Genomic DNA, 13,359 nt, shown 5'->3' with positions numbered 1-13,359 from the left:
TGCATAACACGACCCGCTGAAGTCCGCAATTTCCCGCAGCTAACCAACGTTCGGAGGAAGCAACTGGCCCTATGTGTGTGTGTGTGTGTGTGTGTGTGTGTGTGTGTGTGTGTGTGTGTGTGTGTGTGTGTGTGTGTGTGTCTATCATGAGGTCGCATTCATTAATATTTCGGCTCCCAGGAACACACATTTGACAAGGCTTTCGTACAAGTTCTAGGCATTTCCATGGGTAGTTTTACGGCCCCGGTGGTAGTCTGACCCTTCTTCTGTGCCATGAACCAAAGGAAACACTCACGAGAACCAGACTAATCTCCTTTTTGGCCTTTGGAAACAGTTGATGTGAGGGGTGGAAGGAAGCGGCTGAGAGCACCAACCCCGCGTCCTGCTGGTTCACTCACTCTGCCACTCATCCCGCCACTCTCTCTGCCTTTCCCTCCTCATCTGTTCCGCCGTATCAGCCACCATCGCCGCATTACACGCCGTTTCCATTCCACGCCCCCCTCACACACACACACACACACACACACACACACACACACCCGCTGGCAGTCTTTCTCCATATCCATCTCTCTCCTTGGTCGTTCTGGTCTGTTTGTTTCCACTTTACTGACGTTGATTCTTGATTTTCCTTTGTAATGTTTGGTCTCTGTTGTCTTACGTGTGGCCGTACTGCGTTATGCACCTTTTATACAATGATCATCAGCTGTGACGTGAGAGAGAGAGAGAGAGAGAGAGAGAGAGAGAGAGAGAGAGAGAGAGAGAGAGAGAGAGAGAGAGAGAGAGAGAGAGAGAGTTAAGGAAAAATGATGAAAATAAAAGATAAAAAAGAAATGCATCAACAACAACAATAACAACAGCAACATTAAACTTTGTCACGGTAGGAATAGTAATTGTTATGTAGGCGTCTCTCTCTCTCTCTCTCTCTCTCTCTCAATTTATCTATCTATCTATCTATCTATACATTTAGCATTCCATCTATCTATCTATCTATCTCGAGGCCTTCCCCATATACTCTCATCCATCAGTTTATATTCTTATTTATTTCTTGTTCTCTTGATTCCTCGGACGTGAGCACTGAAATAAATTGTTTGTCTGCAGTTTAATGTGTCCCGGAAAGTGTGTGTGTCTGTGCAGGTGTGGACAGAACCCGGCTGCTACCTGTGCGCCCTTAAACATTAACTCGTATATTTATTTTTGTCCCGGAGTTTAATATTAATTGTCTCCGTGTTTACAAGAAGCGTCGCCGTCATAATTTTCCCTTAGTTAGTGTGTCGAGAGCCAGGCTGGGGATAACCTTTGCCTGATTGTTTTTTACAGTAAAGGAAGCATTTCAAGGGCAAAAAAAATAATAGTGAAAGAAAGAAACCCTCTACTCACTGCCCCTATATAAAAAAAAATAAAGTTTAGAAGGGTGGCCAAAAGAGAGGTCAATTTCGGGAGGAATTGAAGTCATAGGCAGGAGAAAATACACACAAAAGAAGGTTGTTTGAGACTTTTCAGAGTGTAAAAGTGTAAGGGATGAAATAATGAAGATGCTGGTTAACTCTAGCATAATGGGTTTGGACAGTGTAGGGATGAGCTAGAGTAGAAAGTCGAGTGCAGCGGGGCCGCAGGAAGGAGGGGAGGCATATAGTTAGCAAGTTCAGAAGAGCAGTCAGCATGAAAATATCGATAGAAGATAGAAAGAGAGGCAATGTGGCGGCGGATTTTAGAGGTAGAAGACTGTCAGTAAGTGGAGGAGAGTTGATGAGATGAAGAGCCTTAGTGATAATGTTTGCAAATGTTGGGAGCTTGACTGGTGGTAACGTTTGTTCTTGAGAGCTTGACTGGTGGTAACGTTTGTCTTGCTGTGTTGAGAGCTTGACTGGTGGTAACGTTTGTCTTGCTGTGTTGAGAGCTTGACTGGTGGTAACGTTTGTCTTGCTGTGTTGAGAGCTTGACTGGTGGTAACGTTTGTCTTGCTGTGTTGAGAGCTTGACTGGTGGTAACGTTTGTCTTGCTGTGTTGAGAGCTTGACTGGTGGTAACGTTTGTCTTGCTGTGTTGAGAGCTTGACTGGTGGTAACGTTTGTCTTGCTGTGTTGAGAGCTTGACTGCCTCCCCCCTCTTTTTTCTCCCTCCTCCTTTGTACCATTTTCCTTCCTTCCTTTTTTTGGTGTTGCGTTAGTCTGAGTGTGTTGAGAGCTTGACTACCTCCCTCATCTTTTTCCTTCCTCCTTTCTTTGTACCATTTTCCTTCCTTCATTCATTCCTTCCTTCATTCCTTCCTCCCTTCCTTCATTCCTTTCTTCCTTTCATTGGTGTTACGTTTGTCTAAGTGTGTTAAGAGCTTGACTACCTCCCTCATCTTTTTCCTTCCTCCTTTCTTTGTACCATTTTCCTTCCTTCATTCATTCATTCATTCATTCCTTTCTTCCTTCCTTTCATTGGTGTTACGTTTGTCTAAGTGTGTTAAGAGCTTGACTACCTCCCTCCCTCTTACCTCCTTCTTCCCCTCCATTGTATCATTTTCCTTTCCTTCCTTCCTTTCCTCCTTCCTTCCTTCCTCCTTCCTTCCTTCCTTCCTTCCTTCCTTCCTTCCTTTTGTGATAATGTAAACTTTAGTGTCTTGAGAGCTTGGATTCAACGAAGACCTAAAAACAGACTACATAGGTGAGAGAGAGAGAGAGAGAGAGAGAGAGAGAGAGAGAGAGAGAGAGAGAGAGAGAGAGAGAGAGAGAGAGAGAGAGAGAGAGAGAGAGAGAGAGAGAGAGAGAGAGAGAGAGAGAGAGAGAGAGGTAAAGGGGGGGTGTTATGGAGTTAAACAGACAGATAGACAGGCAGATTAACAGCCAGACAGACAGAGAGGCAGGTAATTGGAGGCAGACAGACATTTATATGCAGAGAGAGCAGAACCAAATAGACAAAGACAGACACAGATAGATAGATATATAGATAGATAGATAAATAGATAGATAGACAGACAGACAGACAGACAGACAGACAGACAAACAAATTACAACCAGACAAGCACGACTGAGTGACTGACAGAGGGAGAAACAAGAGTGACACACACACACACACACACACACACACACACACACACACACACACACACAAGTGCCCGCCTGTTTTGTTTTTACAATGTTATATTTGCATCGTAAACAACGCAAGTATTTATAGGTAGGTTTCATAAGGTTCCTGAGGGTGTGTGTGTGTGTGTGTGTGTGTGTGTGTGTGTGTGTGTGTGTGTGTGTGTGTGTGTAATATCAACATTTTTACCTGCATTTCGTGGTCAGTATACTCTTATCTATTTATCCATCTATCTTTCTATCTATTTATATATCTATCTATATGTGTGTGTGTGTGTGTGTGTGTGTGTGTGTGTGTGTGTGTGTGTGTGTGTGTGTGTGTGTGTGTGTGTTATGGCCCTCAATACACCATCAACAAAGTGACTATGGCGCTGGTTGACGGACAGCTGTGATTTTATTGTCGTCGTAAGGTCTTCAGTTAGTCGTTTGAAGGGTCGGTCAACGGTGCCTTGGGGTCATGGAGGGTCGTGGAGGGCGTGGCGGTGGGAGGGTCGTCAGTGAGGCGAGGAGACCATTATGGAAACGACTTGCAAATGTTTGGGCATCAGGACCCGTGCAGTGTTGTAATGGTGGTCATGGAGGAGGAGGAGGAAGAAGAAGATGAAGAAGAAGAAGAAGAAGAAGAAGAAGAAGAAGAAGAAGAAGAAGAAGAGAAGGAGCAGTTTAACATCGGTGTGTGTCGCCTCTTTGTTTACTTAGATGTGTTTGTGTGTGGACGAGTGATGTCTTCAGTTGTTTTCTTGTGTCTTTGTGTGTTTTGTGTGCCTGTCTTCTCATCCACGGTGTCCCAAATGTCTTCTTTTACGTCATTTATGTCTTCGGCTTACTTATAATTAGGCTTGTTTGGGTGTTTTTTATAAGTGATGTCTTGAGTTGTTTTCTTGTGTCCTCTGAACCACGATATCCCAGTTGTATGTGTTTTAAGCCCAGATTCTCGCATATTTGGAGTCTTCTTCTCCTCTTCAGCTGTTTTCCTCTTCCTTCCTCTTTCTTACTTCTTCTTATCCTACCATCTCTTTTCTTCCCATCTTGTTTTGTGTGTATGGGTGATGTTTTGAGTTGTCTTTTTGTGTGTTTTAGTGTGTTTGTGTCTCCTTAACCACGATGTATCAGTTGTCTTATGTTATGATGTGTGTTTCCCTATCTCATGGACCACTATATCGCAGTAATCTTTTTGTGTCCTAATGTTTGTGTTTGTGTCCCTAAAATCACGCACTATGTATCAGTTGTTTTCTTAGGTGTCAGGTTCATAGTCTCAAACATTTCTTTCATTAACACACACACATTTGATAAGGCTTTAGTAGGGGTTGTGTTAGTGTTTCCATGGGTAGTTTCATGAGCGTAGTGATAGTCTGACAAGGCATCTGCACCATGAACGTGAAAAAACACTCAAGAGAACCCGACTAATCTTTTTTGTGGCCTTGGAAAATATTGTTGTGGGATCCGAAAGTGTCTGAGAATATGTGTCTTTGTGTGTTTGTTTGCCTGTGTCTCCTAAACCACACAATCCCCTTAAGGCAACGCATGAGCCACGGTCTTTGAGGGACTTGAGCCGTTTATGAAGAAGGGTCGACGGGGGCATGGGTGAAGCCCGTGACAAGGACCAGGTGCAGCCGTGGCCCTAACCTGAGACAGAGTGCGTCGTTTATGGCTTTAATTAACGTGCAGTGCGTCACGCGGGCACATACAGGGGTTGAATCTCGCAGGAAGGCAACGTGCGAGTGTGAATTTTCTGCTTGTCGAAGTCTGTAGAAAATCCTCGTCAAATGATCGCTATTTCCAGTGTGTTTGTAACCGCCCGAATAAAGTTTTACAATCCTATACAATCCATAATGGTGAGGTTTCCGATGCAACATCAGATACAAGAGATTTCCTGTATAGTTTCTCACAAGTTCTTTAACTTATGTATGCAGGGTTGTAACCTTTTTTTGGTGCTGTTTGTAGCGCCGATAGGCTGTCTTGAGGGGCATCTTGGGCGACCCCGACCCGTTAGTGGCGCAGGCGAATTTCATTTATACTGGCTGCCGTGATATATAACTCTTGCATGGCTCATGCTGCCCCCCGGTGCTCCTCTTGACTGAAGTCGCTGAAGTTAGGGTTGATATGAAGATCTGGGCAGCATGTGGGTAATCTTCCGCCACTCGGCGATGGTTAAAAAATCAACGCGTTTCGGTGGTTCTCGAACCTAGGTCCATGGGGTCACCAAGCCTGCACGCTGACCACTCGGCCACCGCCTCCCCGTAATTAGGCAGAGCTCGTGTGTATGAATTTTCTGCATGAAGAAGATTGAAAATCCTCGTTACATTACTGTCAGTTCTGTGTTTTCTAGTATTTGACTGTCACGATCAGTCTTTATTGTTATATTTGTGTCTGCTCGTCTATGGGACTGTTTATGTCGAAATTTGTTACAGGTACTTGTCATATAATCGTCATTTATGTGCTTCCCTGTGTTTTACTGTCACTTTTCATATCCAGGTATACTATAAATATAAATAAATATAAATAAATAAATATAAATATAAATAAAAAAACTTTCTCTGCTGCGCTCGACATATTGAAAGCCTTCGATAGAGTCTGGCACCAGTCTTTGCTTTCTAAACTGCCCTCTTTCGGATTCTATCCCTCTCTCTGTTCTTTTATCTCCATTTTCCTTTCCGGCCATTCTATCTCTGCGGTGATAGACGGTCACTGCTCTTCCCCTAAACCTATCAACAGTGGCGTTCCACAGGGCTCTGTCCTATCACCCACTCTCTTCCTGTTATTCATCAATGATCTTCTTTCCATAACAAACTGTCCTGTCCACTCATACGCCGACGACTCCACTCTGCATTATTCAACTTCTTTCAATAGAAGACCCTCTCAACAAGAAGTACACAACTCCAGACTGGAGGCTGCAGAACGCTTAACCTCAGACCTTGCTATCATTTCCGATTGGGGCAGAAGGAACCTTGTGTCCTTCAATGCCTCAAAAACTCAATTTCTCCACCTATCAACTCGACACAATCTTCCAAACACCTATCCCCTATTCTTTGACAACACTCGGCTGTCACCGTCTTCAACACTAAACATCCTCGGTCTATCCTTAACTCAAAATCTCAACTGGAAACTTCATATCTCCTCCCTCGATAAATCAGCTTCCTCGAGGTTGGGCGTTCTGTATCGTCTCCGCCATTTCTTCTTCCCCGTGCAGTTGCTATCCATATACAGGGGCCTTGTCCGCCCTCGTATGGAGTATGCATCTCACGTGTGGGGAGGCTCCACTCACACAGCTCTTTTGGACAGAGTGGAGTCTAAGGCTCTTCGTCTCATCAGCTCTCCTCCTCCTACTGATAGTCTTCTACCTCTTGAATTCCGCTGCGATGTTGCCTCTCTTTCTATCTTTTATCGATATTTCCACGCTGAACTTGCTAACTGCATGCCTCCCCCCCTCCCGCGGCCCCGCTGCACACGACTTTCTACTCATGCTCATCCCTATACTGTCCAAACCCCTTATGCAAGAGTTAACCAGCATCTTCACTCTTTCATCCCTCACGCTGGTAAACTCTGGAACAATCTTCCTTCATCTGTATTTCCTCCTGCCTACGACTTGAACTCTTTCAAAAGGAGGGTATCAGGACACCTCTCCTCCCGAAATTGACCTTTCTTTCGGCCACCTCTTTTGATTCTTTTTTGGGAGCAGCGAGTAGCGGGCTTTTTTATTATTATTTTTTTGGGTGCCCTTGAGCTGTCTCCTTTGTTGTAAAAAAAAAATATATATATATATATATATATATATATATATATATATATATATATATATATATATATATATATATATATATATATATATATATATATATATATATATATATATATATATATATATATATATATATATATATATATAAATAATGGTAATACTCGTACAATGCGCCGCTTCCCTGTGTGTTCCTTCGGGCGCCCAGACAACAGCATCCATATGATTAACATTCACGAGCAGAGACTTTTCCGGAGCTTCGTTTTGCCCCGCCTCTGCTTTGATGAAGTATGCATGCTTCCTCTTCCGCCTGACTCGAGGAACGGAAGTTCGTATTATGATATGCAGAAAGAAAGAGAAGAGAAAGTTTAGACTCGGATATGTGATGTTTAATTCCAGTCTGCGTCAAAAATGTGTTGTTCTGGCTCCTCAAAATAGTTAGTTTTAGCGTCAACGTTAATGAGAGAAAGTTTAAAATCAGATGTTTGATGTATAATTCCAAGCAGCGTCAAAAATGCGCTGTTCTGGCTTCTCAAAATAGTTAGTTTTGGCGTCAGTGTTAATGAGAGAAAGCTAAGAATCAGATGTTTAATGTATAGTAATTTGAAGCGGCGTCAAAAATGTGTTGTTCTGGCATCTCAAAATAGTTAGTTTAGCGTTAACGTTAATGACAGAAAGTTAAGAATCAGATGTTTAATGTTTTATTCGAAGCGGCATCGTAAAGTATATTGTTCTTGTTTCTCAAAATAGTAACTTATGGTGTTAACGGTAATGAGAAAGAAAGAGACTCAAATACTTAAGGTTTGATTCGAAGCAAAAATGCGTTGTTCTGGATTCCCAAAATAGCTACTTTTAGTGTCAACGTTCACAAGGGAGGGAAACAAACTCAGGTGTTTAGTTATATTTCCGAACTACATGAAAAAAAAAAAATCTTGTTCTGGTTACTTAAAATTGTTACTTTTAGTGTTAACATTAATGGGAAAAGGAAAATAGAACACGTGAAGGGCTAGCAAGTGCACTGGGTCTAATGTCGGTATTCTTAGACGCCCTTCGCCTACAGCAATCACTTCTAAAGGCAAAATAGAGGGCAAACGCGTCACTATGGATGGTAAAGAAGAAGTAGGAGAAGAAGAAAAAGAACAAGAAGAGAAAACAAGAAGAAATTAAGAAGAAAATGAAGAAGAAGAACAAGAACAAGAACAAGAAGAGAAAACAAGAAGAAACTAAGAAGAAGAAGAACAAGAACAAGAACAAGAACAAGAAGAGAAAACAAGAAGAAATTAAGAAGAAAATGAAGAAGAAGAAGAACAAGAACAAGAACAAGAAGAGAAAACAAGAAGAAATTAAGAAGAAAATGATGAAGAAGAAGAACAAGAACAAGAACAAGAAGAGAAAACAAGAAGAAATTAAGAAGAACAAGAACAAGAACAAGAACAAGAAGAGAAAACAAGAAGAAATTAAGAAGAAGAAGAACAAGAACAAGAACAAGAACAAAAAGAGAAAACAAGAAGAAATTAAGAAGAACAAGAACAAGAACAACAACAAGAAGAGAAAACAAGAAGAAATTAAGAAGAAAATGAAGAAGAAGAAGTAGGAGAAGAAGAACATGATGACGATTTAGACGAAGAAGATGGAGATGAGGAGGAAGATGATGATGATGATGATGAAGTAGAAAAAAAGAAGAAGAGAAAAAAAGAAGGAGAAGGAAGAGAGCAAGAAAAGGAGAAGATGAAGCAGAAGAAGAAGAACAAAAACAACAACAGCAGCGACAGCAACAACAACAACACGTTCGCGGTGCAGAAACTTTCTCAAACAACCACCAGGGTCATAAAGCTAACCATGGCAATGCCCACAACCCCTACGAAAGCCTTGTTAAATGTGTGTGCATGGACGCCGCATGGTTCGAGAATATGGGCGTTAGTAAGGTACTTTAAAAGGTTGGTATTCGTATAGACCAGAGGCTCTCAATCTTTTTTCAGTGATGGCACCTGAACTTATGTAAATCCTTTTGTGGCACCCCTTTTTCACCCCCCCCCCCACCCCACACACACACCTCACATGGATCAACTTCTTATACTCAATTGTACCTGTTTAAATTACTATAATTAATGAATTAAAATTATTATCCATACTCAAACCAAAATTAACGTACGGTGCAGTACATGCCCAAACAGAACTCATCAGTCGAATTAGATTAACTTAAGAGTTATAAATGCAGACTAACATAAACAGAAGAAAAAAAAAGATTCAAAATTCACGATGATCTTGTGGCACCCCGCGGCACTGTCCGCGGCACCCAGTTTGAGAACCTCTGGACTATAGACCCTTCGAGCTCTCACGTTAACTATTTCCAAAGGTCGAAAAGGAGATTAATCGGGTTTTCATGAGTGTTTTTTCACGTTCATGGTACAGAAGGAGGGTCAAACTACCACCAGGGTTGTTAAACTACCCCTGGAAATGCCCACAAATCCTACGAAAGCCATGTCAAAAGTATGTGTTAGAGCGCCGAAAGGTTCAAGAATATGGTCGTCACTGAGGCACTGTAAATCACCGCTCCTCGGCTGCACGTGTCGGGAAATTGGCAATGGTCCGCCTCACCCCTTGGCAAGCCCCGCGCTCTTTGCATGCATGACAGCCGGTGTGTGTGTGTTATTCCTGCCCATATTTGTACAGCATAATAGTTCGCGCCTCTCGCCTCTCGCGTCGCCGGGCTATTGCTATCAGAAAAATGCCTTCCCGGAGTGACGGATGAGGCTCTCTGAAATGTCATAAGCTCCCCCTGATGCAAGACCGACAAGCCCTCCTTCACACACACACACACACACACACACACACACACACACACACACACACACACACACAGAAAGAAAGAAAGAAAAAAAAGATAGATATATAGATAGATAGATAGATAGATAGATACATAGATAGACAAAAAATATTAAAGAGAAAGAGGCATTACAATATACATGGCTTGATAGATAGACACACACACACACACACACACACACACACACACACACACACACACCACTGAACCCACCACCACCACCACCATCACCACCAGTGTCGCCGGAACTGAGCATCGCCACGGCAAGCTCTCGTGAGCCTCGCCAGAATTCACCGCCAGCCCAGGACGACGACGAGGAAGAGAAAGAAGAAGTGTTTATCTAGTCAAAGCATACTGAGAGTGCCTGAGCCGATTCGTCCCGCCGCTGCTGCAAGGACTCGGGGTAAATATTGCACGCCGGCACGAGAGGCAGAAGGCGCGGAATGTCTAAGCTTAGTAATGTCAGACTCTTCCAGCCGTCACGTCAACTGTGCTCAAAGGCCAAAAAGGATATGAGTCTGGTTTTAATGAGTGTTTTCTTTAGGCTCACGTTGCAAAAAAAGGGCCAGACTAACAACAGGGTCATAAAACTACTCCTGGGAATGCCAAGAACACCTACGAAAGCCTTGTCAAATATGTGTGGCACGGAATGTCTTTTTAATGCCATATTCTTAAACATTTCGGCTCCCAAAAGCACACATATGACAAGACTTTCGTAGGAGTCTTGCTTATTTCCAGGGATAGTTTGGGATAGTTTGACAGCCCTTCTGTACCATGAACCTTAGAAACACACATTTGACAAGACTTTGGGCATTTCCAGGGATAGATTTAAGACCCTGGTGGTAGTTTGACCCTTCTTCTGTACCGTGAACCTATGAAACACACATTTAACAAGACTTTGGGCATTACCAGGGGTAGTTTTATGACCCTGGTAGTTGACCCTTCTTCTATACCATGAACCTAAGAAACACACATTTGACTAGACTTTGGGCATTTCCAGGGGTAGTTTTTTGACCCTGGTAGTAGTTTGACAATCCTTCTGTAGCATGAACCTAAGAAACACATTTGACTAAGACTTTGGGAATTTCCAGGTGTAGTTTTATGACCCAGGTGGTAGTTGACCCTTCTTCAATACCGTGACAAAACTTTGGGCATTTCCAGGCGTAGTTTTATGGCCCAGGTGGTAGTCTGACCGTTCTTTTATACCGTGAACCTAAGAAACACACATTTGACAAGACTTTGGGCATTTCCAGGGGTAGTTTTACGGCCCTGGTGGTAGTTTGATCCTTCTTCTATACCGTGAACCTAAGAAACATATTTGACAAGATTTTGGGCTTTTCCAGGGGTAGTTTTACGGCCCAGGTGGTAGTCTGACCCTTCTTCTGAACCGTGAACCTAAAAAGACACTCAGTAGAACCCGACTGCTCTCCTTTTAGCCCCTTGGAAATAGTTGATGTGAGGGGTGGAAGCGTCTGACAATACCGATCTTAGTGCCTGACGCGCGTATAAATCCTTCCCAACCTTCCTCCCTCAGACGCCTCAGGGCCTTTTACTCGCATCCTCTGTTTTGCTGGGAAAGGGACGCAGGGAAAGAGGGGACGGGGAACAAGGATGACACACGAGAGGATCAAAGGAAAAGCAGCGAAATAAAGGTGAAAAACAGGAGCGCCGTGTGGAAATAATGACACCAAAGAGGGAAGAGGAGGAGGAGGAGGAGGAGAAGGAGGGAAGGAGTGAAAAGCTGCTTACTGGGAAACAAGGAGAAGGGGTAGGAGGAGGAGGAGGAGGGAGGAAAAGCTGCTTACTGGGAAACAAGGAGAAGGGGTAGGAGGAGGAGAAGGAGGGAAGGAGTGAAAAGCTGCTTACTGGGAAACAAGGAGAAGGGGTAGGAGGAGGAGGAGGAGGAGGAGGAGGAGGAGGAGGAGGAAAGGCACTAAAAAAATATCGTGCATGAGGTTATTGACGTGTACGAGACAAAGACGGATCTGGTACGAAGGAAGAAAAATATAAAAAAAAAAGGTTAAAAAGAAGCAAAAAGATAAAAATAGATAAGAATATAAAAACGATAAGACAAAAAAGATAAGATAAAGAATAAAAATGATAAAAACAATAAAATGTGAAAATTAAGAAATAATATAAAAGATAAAGAGAAAAGAGAAAAATTAAAAAAAGATGAAAAAATAAAGATAAATAAATACAAAAAAGATAGAAAAATAATTCAGAGATGCAAGATTAAAAAGGCTAAAGAGTTAATTAAGATGAAAAACAAACAAACACACACAAAAAAAGAATATACGAGAAATTTAGCACCCAGGATTTACGTGTCAAAGGGGAAAAAAGTTATGGTTGATGCGGAGTAAAGAAGTTGTGTGTGTGTGTGTGTGTGTGTGTGTGTGTGTGTGTGTGTGTGTGTGTGTGTGTTCGGGGAAATTATGGCTGATTTTTAATAAAGAAGTTATGTGTCGTGTTGTCAGGAAAATAATTATTGTTGATGCGGAATAAAGAAGTTGTGTGTGTTATCGGGAAAATTAGTATGGCTGATATGAAATAAATAAGTTGTGTGTGTGTGTGTGTGTGTGTGTGTGTGTGTGTGTGTGTGTGTGTGTGTGTGTGTGTGTGTGTGTGTGTGTGTGTGTGTGTGTGTGTGTGTGTGTGTTATCAGGAAAACTATTATGGTTGATACGTAATAAATAAGTTGTGTGTGTTATATCAGGAAAACTATTATGGTTGATACGTAATAAATAAGTTGTGTTTTATGAGGTCTTGCTAATCTAGACAAACTACTCACACACCTGCGATCCCCTCCCCCTCTTCCCCTCCCCTCCTCCCTCTCCCCTCTTCCCCCTTCTGCGCCTCCTCCTCTTCTTTCACCTGGTCCCCTTTCTTCCTCCTCCCCATCCACTTGCTCCATCATCCTCTCTCCCCTCCCCTCCCCCATCCTTCCCCTTTTCCCCTCCTCCTCCACCTGCTCCCCCCTCTTCCCCTTCCTCTCACTTTCTGCACTCCCCCTCCACCTGCTCCCCCCTCTTCCTCCCCTTCCACCTCCTTCAACCCCCTATCTCGCTCCAATGCCTCCCACCCACTCCTGCTCCCTTCTGCGCCTTCTCCCTCCCTTCTGCACCTGCTCCCTCTTTCTCCCTCCCTCTCTTACCCTTTCCTCCTCCTCCTCCTCCTCCTCCTCCTCCTCCTCCGCCGCCGCCGCCGCCGTTACCACGAATTCCGTTTTTACTCTTACTGCTGCTGCTGCTGCTGTTGTTGTTGTTGTTATTGCTTCTGCTTCACTTGTTGTTTTTGCTGTTGTTTTCTTTGCTTAATATTTTTCTCTTGTTCTCTGTTGCCGTTGTTGTTGTTGTTGTTTTTGTTAGTTTTCCTTCCATAAATATTGCTGCTGGTATTATTCCTACCTCCTCCTCCTCCTCCTCCTCCTCCTGCTACTACTACTAACACCACTACTACTACTACTACTACTACTACTACTACTACTACCACCACCACCACCACCACTACTACCACTATATGAGAGAGAGAGAGAGAGAGAGAGAGAGAGAGAGAGAGAGAGGCCTACATAACAATTACCATTCCTACCGTGACAAAGTGTAATGTTGCTGTTGTTATTGTCGTTGTTGTTGTTGATGCATTACTTTTTTATCTTTTATTTTCATCATTTCTCCTTAACTCTCTCTCTCTCTCTCTCTCTCTCTCTCTCTCTCTCTCTCTCTCTCTCTC

Source organism: Eriocheir sinensis, unplaced genomic scaffold (genome assembly GCF_024679095.1).
Source record: "Eriocheir sinensis breed Jianghai 21 unplaced genomic scaffold, ASM2467909v1 Scaffold330, whole genome shotgun sequence".
Classification (NCBI taxonomy): domain Eukaryota; kingdom Metazoa; phylum Arthropoda; class Malacostraca; order Decapoda; family Varunidae; genus Eriocheir; species Eriocheir sinensis.
The sequence above is the reverse complement of the archived record's forward strand: the minus strand, read 5'-3'. Positions refer to the sequence as shown.